Source organism: Chlorocebus sabaeus, chromosome 25 (genome assembly GCF_047675955.1).
Source record: "Chlorocebus sabaeus isolate Y175 chromosome 25, mChlSab1.0.hap1, whole genome shotgun sequence".
In the NCBI taxonomy this organism is placed as follows: Eukaryota; Metazoa; Chordata; class Mammalia; order Primates; family Cercopithecidae; genus Chlorocebus; species Chlorocebus sabaeus.
In genome coordinates, this window is record NC_132928.1 from 23,250,389 (window position 1) to 23,262,495 (window position 12,107).

Sequence of the window (12,107 nt, forward strand, 5' to 3'; positions counted from 1 at the left end):
AGAGATGGTGAAATGAGGCTCTAAGCTTCCATGTACCAATCTTAAGGGAAAAAAAATGTCTTTTCTTCTAAGAGGGGCACCCTAGCTATAACCTCTTTTGAGGTGGTTGAATGAGCTTGGTGTTCTGAGTAAAAAAGAAAAAAAAAATTTTTTTTTCCCTATTTAGAGAAATGGAGAAATTAAATGGTTTATATACAGACCCGATCTCTTCCATAGAGTTCGCTTGGAGGTAATACCACAATTTCAGGCCCTCTTTGAAGAAATACCATCTCATGTTGGGTTCTAATTAAAGATACGCTGTTTTGCCAGGCGCGGTGGCTCACATCTGTAATCTCAGCACTTTGGGAGGTCGAGGCGGGTGGATCACCTGAGGTCAGGGGTTTGAGACCAGCCTGGCCAATCTGGTGAAACCCCGTCTCTACTAAAAATACAGAAATTAGCTGGGCATGGTGTGGGTGCCTGTAATCCCAGCTACTCAGGAGGCTGAGGCAGGAAAATCACTTGAACCTGGGAGGCAGAGGTTGCAGTGAGCTGAGATTGCACCATTGCACTCCAGCCTGGGTGACGGAGCATGACTCCATCTTAAAAAAAAAAAAGTTTTAAAACATTAACCTGTAAGTTGTCAATATTAAATAATAAGCATTTAGGGTAGGGGCTGGATGTATAATACTAAGTCAAGGAAGTTCAAAATACAGATCATTCAGTAACAGTGGTAGTGACAAAAGAGATCCTGGCTAATGCTACCACCATCCTAATCCTGTGGGAAAATGTCACCTGGAAACATTTCTATCAACCACACCATCAGATAGGGAAGCTGAGTAATTGGTCCAATTGCCAGATATTGACATATTCAAATCAATTAATCAGTAGTCACCAAGTGACTAAAAAATGGATGACACTCCACCGTGTGCTACAGTATACGTCAGGCATTTCTAGTCCTAGTCCTGCTCTTTAACTTTCAAGGGCAAATCAGGTTCAACCTTAATGTGAAAGAATAAACAATAAATCAGAGACTATTTATTATAAATTGCCAAAGAAGGTTTAGTCCAGTCAGCCAAGTTACCCCACTATTTCTCAAATGCTAAACCCACTCAGAATGAGAGGAGCTGCTCCATCAACCAAATAGATCCAGATTGTCTCTACGGAAGAAGCAGCACAGCTGAGAAGCCCACTGATCAAGACTACATCTGCCCTTTCTCTCTAGATTCCTTAGAAAAGAGAGCCACCCCCTCCTCCATCTCAGTCTGAGATGCACCAAGGATGAAACTTTCTACAAAAGAGGAAGGTCTGAAGGACACTAGCAACTGTCATGAGTTTCCCTATGACTCAAAGCCTCTTGGCTCTAGCATAGGGCAGCCGTAGTCCACATTCAGAAGCATCTTGTTTCCTGTTCTCTAGGTTAGAGCCCCAGCTAAGAATAGCACCCCATTCATGCTGCTGTGTACACATCCTTTTCACTTGCTATTTTCTCTCACACACACATGAAGCCTGGGTCTTGTACATTCTCCAAGGTAAATGCAAATATTTATAAATGGGCACAGAGCAGCAGTTTTATTCCCTGTCCAGTCTACAAAAAGGCACTACCTAGAAGAATTCCATGCCAGAGCTGAGTGACACTGGAATAACTGGGCCACAGGCTCCCTCTCTGAAGTTCCAAATAGAGACTCACACTCAGAAATAGTAACCTAGTAGAAATACATATAGGATGCCCAGTACCTGTGCAGAACTTCACCTCTGTGCATGACCTAAACTTAAAGAAAACCAGAAGTTTGTACAATTGATCTCTTTTTATTACATGAAATCATGTGAAATTATCAACAAAATGGTAATGTCATATGATTTAACCTAATAGAATCCTAAAAAGCAAATCAAGCATTTAGTTAACAAACAAGAAGGCAAAATCCATTGTTTCACAGGTGGCTCCACTATGGAACACCTTGTAAGACAGGCCTAGCATTATTAAGAAACATCTATTCGCTCGTGGTTCCATGTCTATATCCATATTTGTTCCTGGCCCTCAAGAGACATGGTACAGGCAAGTGAACAGGCAAATACCACACAGTATGGAAACTACTACTCTACAGAGAAGTGCAAAATAAGAACCCTATATATAACTCAATTATAACATTTCTCAATGACACTGAATTCTGCCTGGTTGTATGTGAGCCTCACTAGTGAGACGATGCACGCATAGAGGCAGGAACCCTATTTATTTGTCTTCAAATCCCCAGCATACAGCACAGTTCTTGCACACAGTCAATGCTAAATGATGTTTTCCCAAAGACTCAATGACTTAGAGGCCAAGTAGCCTCTGTAAAAATGAGGTGAGTAGTGACATTTCCATTAATAACTTTCAGGTTTTTATATTTTAGACCAGACTATTAATTATAGCACTGGAAAGAGAATAACAGACTCCTGATTACAGAACTACAAAGAAAAGCAGCCAGGGGGTGGCGGTGGGGAGACTATACTTTATAATCAAAATAAATCTGAAAATATAGACTAAAGTCTGCCTCTAACTGGGAGTATGGCAGCATCTTTTTGTTTCTCAATTTAATCTCTTTTTATTTCAACTGATTTTCCTTACAAGTACAACAGAACCGTCAACTGCAAAAGGTGTAAAGGCGTTCTGCGAACAAAAGCAAAGGGGACAAACCCAACCACCACAGCTCAGGTGTGAGGGGTACCACGTGTCTTTTGGAAAAGAGTGTCCACCGGGGGATGAGGGGAGATGGGCACTATGCCCTCTAGGAACTAGGATGCCTTTTATGAGTTCAAAAAAAGCCAAAAAAAAAATAAAATTCATATAGATACCAAGATAGGTAATTAAATGTTGAATTAAAGGGTCAACACGAGAGCAGAGATTAGGCTGACTGCCAGGTGGTCAGAGTTGAAAGAGATAAAACACACATACACACAAACACACACGCAAACTCCTCCCAGAGTTAAAAAATAATAATAATAAAAAAGTCATTTGGGTCACCTTTTAAACCCATAGAGCAAACATTTCTAAAAGAAACAGCAGGTACAAAACTAACCTCAAGAAAAACCGTCATCTTTCAAAGCTGAATATTCTGACGCAGGTTCAAGAAGTCTTGCCCTCCCATCAAATAACCAAAGCTTTGGGAAAGGGCAGCACAGAGCTCTCCCTAATACGAAATTTTTTATCTATACATTAACTTCTAAAGAGACACTGACCCAAGCACCATACTGTTTGGAAGTAAAAGTCTTTATCCTAATGAATTGATCTCATCAATTTAGCTGCACATTTGATCCCAAGACCCTTTGTGGACCTGATAACCCTGGGGAGGCCCTTAAGTGAAGCTGTCCCTAGGGTGGCCCACTTCATCACAGTGACCAGCAGACAGGAAAGGGCCATTGGGGAGATTCTTATTTTATTATGTAAGTCAGAGGAAGTCACGTTTAGCTCCTCTGCTCTATTGCAGCATCCTTATTTCTACCCGGTACAACAAGCAGATGTAGAAAAGGAAGTCTGTCTGCATAAATGAAAACAAAAGGGCTAGCCACTCCCATCTGATGGTAGGCGGTCCTCCACAAGTACCTAACTACAAACACCCACAGTTAAGTTTCTCTCTCTTCTTCTCTCTCAAACCCAATTCTTTTGTTTTTTAGGGGTTTTGTTGTTGTTGTTGTTGTTGTTGTTGTTAGCTTGTTTTTGAGACAGGGTCTTGCTCTCTTACCCAGGCCAGAGTATAGAGGCATGATCACAGCTCACCGTAGCCTCCACCTCCCGGGCTTAGGTGATCCTCCTGCCTCAGCCTCCCGAGTAGCTGGGACCACAGGTGGGCACCACCAAGTCCAGCTAATTTTTAAATTATTTGTAGAGATGGGGTCTCCTTATGTTGCCCAGGCTGGTCTCAAACTCCTGGGCTCAAGCAATCCACCCACCTCAGCCTCCCAAAGTGGTGGGATTACAGGTGTGAGCCACAGCGCCAACCCAAACTCATTTCAATTTACTTCCAAGGAATGGAAGAAGTGCAGAGGTCAGGTTCAGCAGCCCTATGGGAAAAGCATAGGCTTTAGAAGCAGACTTTGGGATCCTGGATCCCAGTTCCTAGGACCTGTGTGACCGTGAGCACGTTATCTTAATTTCTGAGCCTTAGTTTCCTCACCTCTGAAAAGAGGACAATAATATCCACCTCACTAAGGTGGTGTGGGATAGTTGCTATGTTTGTTTTGTTTTTGTTTTTAAGCCTCTAAGACCAGAGGTTTTGTGAGTGCCGGATGACTTCATTTCTAACTCAGGCAAGCAGAAACCGGATATGAAACTGAAGAAGACTGACATCCACATATGGCCTAGGCATGAACAAATTCTGCTTGCTTGCATGCATGCATGGCTAGGATGCTAGCATTTCAAGGAGCCAGCTCCATGAGTTTATAGTCAAACTGGAGAACCATTCTATAGTGATGAGTACAGCACATTTCCACAGACATGCTCAACAGCTCTGCAAAATTCTCTCCCTAGTCTAGAATTCCTGAGTTGGCCAACTCTACACAGTTGTTCTGAGTAAAACCCAAAGACTGCCAAGACCAGTCAAGGCTTTTTTTTTTTTTTTTTTTTTTTTTTTGAGACGTTGTCTCTGTTGCCAGGCTGGAATGCAATGGTGCAATCTCAGTTCATTGCAACTTCCGCCTCCTGGGTTCAAGCAGCTCTCCTGCCTCAGCCTCCTGAGTAGCTGGGATGACAGGCACGCACCACCACGCCCAGCTAATTTTTCTGTATTTTTAGTACAGACAGAGTTTCACCATGTTGGTCAGACTGGTCTCAAACTCCTGACCTCGTGATCTGCCCGCCTTGGCCTCCCAAAGTGCTGGGATTACAGGCATGAGCCACCATGCCCGGCCCAATGTCTTTCTTTTTAAGGAACATAAAGTAACTCGAAAAAGACCCAGAGAATTCATTCTAACATGAAATCAGTCTTGCTAATAAAGTTACTCCCTCTATCAAAATCTATACTCTTCTCAAGATATCTGTCAAAAATTGTAACTGCTGCAGACATACGGAAAAACTGGCCACACAGCAGCATAAACTCCCTCTGGCTAAAAAGTACATCAAAAGTCTTTTCATTTGGCTGAGAGCAGCGGCTCATGCCTATAATTCCCAGCACTTTGGGAGGCTGAGGCAGGCGGATCACCTGAGGTTGGGAGTTCAAGACTAGCCTGGCCAACACGGTGAAACCCCGTCTCTACTAAAAATACAAAAATTAGCCCAGCATGGTGGCGCATGCCTGTAGTCCCAGTTACTCGGGAGGCTGAGGCACAAGAGCTGCTCGAACCCTGGAGGCAGAGGCTGCAGTGAGCCAAGATCACGCCACTGCATTCCAGCCTGGGTGACAGAGCAAGACTCTGTCTCAAAAAAGAAAGAAAAAAAATCTTTTCATTTAACTTCCAGGTCAGGGTGTCTTTATATCAATTTAATGCCAACCACAATACTAGCTACTGCTCTTCTTTGGGGAAGGGGTACTAAAGAAGGTAGCCTCCAACTGCTTTCTCTTTCCCTGTGCTGCTGCCTCCTTCCAACCTACAAAAAAAGGGAAGAGTCTGACATTCAGAATTAACCTTGCAAAGAGATTCTGTTTGCTAGCCCACAGGCATTTTGTTTGTTTGATTTGTTTTTCTGCTGCTGCCACTGCTGTCACCTTCCTGACCAAGAGGCCCACAGACTAGCACTTTTTTAGATTCATTTCTGGCAGTGAGTGGATTTGTAAAGATTGCATTTGTAGTATCTGCTGGGTCCCAAAAGTGTGGAAGGACAAAAGACCATAGCCTTCTCTTAAATTCAGCTCAGAACCAACCCCATGCCTCAGCTGGAAAAATTACTTCCATCAACATTGCTCCCAAATGGAGCCCTTCCACCCTCTGCCCAGCTTCCAGCCCAGGCCCTGAGACCCACACTGCTGTTTGTTTTGGCACCTGCAAGCAGCTTGTTCACAAGCATCCAGACTACAGAGCAAGAGGAGTTTCAGAAGGGCCCTCCAAAAAGGGAGTGGCCTGGGAAGAAAGTGACAGGCAGGGTCTAATGTCCCACAGTAGCTTGTTTTCACTGCCACTTTGGCTTTACCTACCATGGCCAGAAGCTATTCAAACACTCTGCCCAATGCCCAGTCACAGGATCCTATTAAGTCTCTGGAAACAACAGAGTACCTACCCTGGTTCCCAGAAAGCCAAAAGCAAGTGTCAGTTTCTCCCTCTAGGCAGTCTCTAGATGTAAGGGTTCCTTTCACCCCGCCTAGAAGGGCCCCCAACCCTGAAAATAAGAAGCAACACTACGAAAACAAGCTACCCATTTCTCAACTGTTCAAAGATTAGACCTTGTACCACCTCCTTGCTGGCTCCCAAAGAGTCCTCATCCAAAAATGGAAATAATAACACAACATGCCTTGCTGTGTCTTCTGAAGATCTCTGAAGGGCTGTGGATATGAACTAACATAACATACACTTAGCATACTGCCTGGCACATAGTAAGCAATCGATAAATATTACTTAGTACTGATATGATTTTTATTATTCTAAGAATGAGTTTTAGTTATTATTAAAAGAGTAATCTTCCTAAAAGACATATTGTTCCAATCCAAGCCTAAAAGCTCCACAGTCAATTTTCAGTTTCTCATGCAAACACAAGGAACCAGTATGGCAAAAATCCTAAATAATAGATACTCTATAGGTTCTCATTTGGATTTTGAGTACATTATGTAATACACGCATATATCCATCTATTCAATAAAGAGCTGTTTGGCACCAACAAATATATAGCACTGACTAAGTATATGTGTGTATGGTACATGATACATGAATATATACATACATGTACACATATAATTAAAAGATACATTCATATATATATATATCTAGTTAGTACTTCTGAGCACCTACTATAGGCCAGACACTATATCAGGAGACACTGGAGATACACAGATAAGTAAGAGAAGGGCCCTGCCATCCGAAAGCTTATAGTCTAATAGAAGAATTATGATAACAGGTGCTAAGATAAAATTCCCATAGCAATCAGTGGATGCAAAAAGGAGAGAAATATACAGGTGATACTTTCTTAACTGACTTGCCAACTTATGTGACATACTTCAACTACTCTTCAAAATAAACTGGCTAAGTTGCATAGCACACTGGAGGCTGGTTGTGTATTACATTTACTCCCACCAGCCAGGTTGGCTGCTTCAGGGTCAGTAGTTAGTTCATAGTAGGTATACTTGTTATTTTAATTACATATTAAATTATTATATAATACAAACCAGTGAAATGTGAGTGTAAAAAAAGATATTCCTATGAAAAAGAGGTTGAATGCTTGGAAAAAACTTGAAGGCAAGTTGGTAAAAAAAAAATGCTGCTGAATTAGATATGGGCAAGACAACAGTAAAAGGCTGTAGTAGCGGAGCTTAAAAATCTGGAAGAATTCTGTCCTTCATTTCTCAAATGTATTTAAGAACTTGGTTCACTTAAACTGAAACTGGAAATCACAGATCAAATGTTAAATGTATAATTTATGAAAGAAAGTCAACAGAACTCTACTTGAAGGACCCATACTTTAAGAAAAAGTCCTGGCCCACATAAAAAGATTTGTGAATATGTGTACATTTACTTTTTTTTTTTCCTGAGACAGGGTCTCACTCTGTCGCCCAGGCTGGAGTGCAGTGGTGTGATCTCGGCTCACTGCAACCTTTGCCTCCCAGGTTCAAGCGATTCTCGTGCCTCAGCCTCCCGAGTAGCTGGGATTACGGGCACCCGCCACCCGCCTGGCTAATTTTTATATGTTTTTTTTAGTAGAGATGGGATTCAACATGTTGGCCAGTCTGTCATTTACATATTTTTAAATTAAAATAAAATGCTAACTGGATGATGACATGTGCCTGTAATCCCAGCTACTCAGGAGGCTGAGACTGTAGGATGGTTTGAGCCCAGGAGTTAGAGACCAGCTGGAGCAATAACAGAGAGACTCTGTCTCAAAAAAATTAAAATAAATAAAATGCTAGAGAATTGTTTTGTCTTCGTTTTTAAAGACTCTCTGTTTTAACTGACTTTTGGAATTAACTGGCCAATTACTAGTCCAATTGCCCCAAATAAGAAGGTGTTTCCAGTATACCTGCCTATTTCTCAGGTTGATAACAAAATGAGTTTATATTTACGTAGCCCAATCCAACCAGGTAGCAGAAAAGGCTGCCCTGGGATTTTATAAAATAGACCCGTTAAATACTTCTCAAGTAGATCAAGTGCAGGTGGAATACTAAATTTTAGCCGTATTTCAAAAGACTGAGATGCTAATGTCCGTGAACATGAGGTATACACTAACTACTCATGGCCTGAAGCACAGACCAAAAGGTGAAGGATGTCCCAAATACCACCTCAGTTTTGGTCACAGGTCTGGATACAACTTATTGGTTGATCCAAGCAACTGATGTTCCAACTTGACATGCGATGCTATCTCTGGAAAAAACAATGTCACAGGTGTTGAGAAAAGGTACAAGTACCAACTATCAAAAAGGAGTAAGATCCCTTCCCAAGACCCCTTTATAGTCAGTCTAATACCTTTTGGTTTATTTGCCTAGAATGCTGGACTTCTATACCACATAACAAGATTCCACACACTGACAACATCATTAGCTTCTCACCAGTGTTCTGCCATCGAGATGCAGTCGGTCAAAAGAAGTAGCAGAGTCTCACGTCAAGAGAGGTCTGCAGCAGCAGAAAGACAAGTAAAAAGGGAGACTTCAGTGGAATTTCAGTCACCTGACATTAGTCTTAGATATTTAAAATACAGAGAATCCCACTGATGGAGGAGAGAAAAATAACCTTTTTTTTTTTCTTTAAAGACAGGCATTGGTATGAGTGAAAGGAAAAGAACTGGGGAAGCCTTTGTATATGGAGAGCTCAGTTTATTTTTATTCTCTGCCAATAGAGGCAAGGTAATTCTATAAGCATCATTTAACTTTCTCACTAGAAACAAAATAGAGTAAGTCGTTAATGCCTCGCACTCTAAACTTCCAACTCCAGAATCACTTGTTTTTTCCCCAAAAATTAAATTGATTTTTACAGAATGGTACCCAAATGTGTGATTTCAAAGGCAAATCCCAAAACTGATGGGATCCTCAATGAGAGGATGAGGAGGCATTCTCAGTTTCAACTTCAACTTATTTTCTTCATTAGGGGTAGGCCTAGATGACTTCAAAAATCCCTCTCTTTCCCAAACTCTATGATTTCAAAGAAACGAAAGGAAATGAGTTTCAACTATAGCTGTCAAATTTTAAGTCAGGTATCAGCAAGAAATTCCTAATTTGAAAGCTGTCAATCAATGAAACAGGTTTCAAAATAGGTTGTGGAATCTTCTTCCCCAGAGACAGTTAAATATAGGCTAGGCAGCCATCTGTCTTGGTGGGATACAGCCCGTCCAGGAGGCCAGCATCAGAACAAAACCCTTCTTCCCTCCCTCCCAGGGAGGCCAAGAATAAGAAGTGATTAAGGGCTATGAAGAATAAAGGAAGGAGATAGCAGCCCAACCAGGCCCAGGTAAAGCTGTGGGCTAGGCGGCTGAGATTTCCTGTAGAACAGGAAGATACAAGCTGCAAAGAGGAATATACAAGGGGGAAAAGACAGGGAATAACCACAGGGCTGTGAGCTCTTTGAGGAGGGCTGCGCCAATCTGCTTCCCAGCTGCAGCAGCTCAGTTTGGTCCTGGGGACTGGGAGCTCAGCCACAGTTCCTTGGGGAGGGTATTATTCCCCTTCCTAGCTCCCAAACCCATTTATACATGAAGCCTAAGTGGAAAATGGGAACTGTCAAATAAATCCAAGATTTCCCCAGGTGACCAGCAGCATCCATGAAATAGCTCCAAAAAGTCTTCCTTTAAAATACATTGTCTTTTTTTGTTCCTTGCCACCTTCCTTGGCCATCTATAATCTTACCCATTTCCTGCAGTTCTTAACATTTCTTTCATTACTGTGGAAAGTTCTCTTGGGGCATAAAAACGAATAAAACCTTCATGGACCTTTGGAAACTTAACCCCAATGGGAAATGGAAGAGACGGCATTGCTATGGACTGTCACCTCTGCAAAAGTGGGACTGTCCTGCTTTGCAGACATGAGCAGCTCTCTGTCCCCATCTTTGTATTAACATTTCAGATATACACACTTGGGGCTTTCAACTAAGTCTTTGTTTCTGTTACTGTGTCTCCTGAAGAATACTGGAGTCAGCCATGCAGCACTGTCACATGAGGATTCAGGTACCCAGCTTTGCTGGTAGACAAAACACAGAAAGCCCACTATTTTCTAAGCTCCCCATATTTCAAGAGGCCCCTGCAGGGGAAAGAAGATGGCAGTAAGGTCAAGGAGTCAACATCAAGGACTTACCAAGCTGAGGTATGCAGCAAAGTAAAGATGGAGGCCAGGGATGGCCACCAGCTGTTAAGAGCTAGACACTGGGGAGTACAGGGCAAAACTAGTGCCTGAGGCTCAGTGCTCTCAAAAAGAATTTTTTTCTGGTTGAGGTTGCCAGCTAAGGAGAAACCTGAAGCTCAAGCATGCAGTCTGGTGATTTTTTTCCCCCTTCAGCAAAGCCAGAAAAATCTGTAGAGATAACTAGAAGAAAATCAATACCATAGGGTCCACGATTTAAGATGAGCCTTTGCAGAGAAGAAATCTGAGTCTGTTCTGTCCTTGCAGCTGTCTTAGATCAGAGGAGATGGAGCTTTTACTCTAACAGAAGATATCAGACTTATTGAGAAGAACAGGAGATAATGGACAGGAAAGGGCCCTAAAAACTCAAATAGCCCAAAATGAATGAAAGAGATAATCATAATATCACAGGGCTGCTCCCAAACTGGGTGGCTAAATGGGAGCAAATAGAAAAGTAGAGACCACCATTCTGGATCATATCCTGTGGCCACCTGAGGGGCTTAGTGAAGGCACCTATCTTCCATCTTGCTGGTCTGGAGGCAAAGCTGGCTATGAAAAGGAGCAGGCTCCCAACCTGCCTTTGCTGGATGCCACACAGCAACACCGGGGAGCAATCTGGTCCAGCACCTGGATAAACACTGTGACTCTCCGGAATGTCCCGAACACTACAGTCAAAATCTAGGACTTAGGAACAGTATAATGGGGAATATCTCCCTTTAAAACCTAACTCAGTTACAGAGGGAGGGATCTGTCTAGGACCTGATCTGCTGTGAAAGTTTCTACTATAAAACTTGGGGTTTGCTCATTTTTCAGAACTGGGATCTTCAACACCTTTGAGATTCATTCATCGGATATGGAATTCAGACTGCTTAAAGCCTTGGGGAACTGCAACTAGGCAGCAGAGAGCTAGCTGGTTCCTAAGGAGGAGACTGAGCAGACGATACAGAAGTAGAGCATCCTCTAGAGGTTGCCTAGTCCACCACCCCACCACCTCCTGCTCACTCACACCCCTCCCCCGCAGCAGGCTACCAGGAAGCAAGAGCAGACAGGTGAGCTGGTGTCCTGTTTTTCAAGCTTTCTTGGGAAGGAGAACCCACATAATTTTTCTATAGCCTGGAGCTGGTAAAAGAAGGGAAGGAAGGAACTAACAATGGAGTAACCAACCCACTAACTTCCCATTCACTCTCATAACTCAATATGATGAGGTGGGCTGGTTGCCAGCCAGGACTCTCTCCAGAAGGATATGGCTGAAGGGCTGTCAAGTTCGAGTGTGGGACAGTGAAAAGAGCATTGCATTAGACATCAAAAGATAGGGGGACTTGGGGAAGGAAAGAGGAAGATTAAAGCCAAGGAACATAAAGGGACTTTTTCGGGTGATAGAAATGTTCAACCTATTGATTATAATTGTGGATACACAAGTATAAATACCATTTGTCAAAACTCATTGAACTATAGGTTTCAAATAGTGAATTTTATTGCACACAAATTATACCTGAATAAAGTTGTTTTTAAAAGAAAAAGCATGCATTCTAAATTCTGATCCTGCCCTATTAACTATGTAACCTTGGCCATGTCACTTAGCCTACCTAATGCTTCAGTTTTCTCATATTTTAAATGGGATTACTAATTTCTGACCTGCTGGCCAGGCAAGATGGCTCACGCCTATAATCCCAGCACTTTGGGAGG

General features: G+C 42.4%; 1 protein-coding gene across 7 annotated transcripts in view; it reads right to left on the reverse strand.

Annotated features, from left to right (window-relative positions):
• SRGAP2 (SLIT-ROBO Rho GTPase activating protein 2) overlaps positions 1–12,107 on the reverse strand; it is a 250,304-nt gene that overhangs the window by 208,479 nt on the left and 29,718 nt on the right. The gene's annotated exons all lie outside the window — the stretch shown is intronic.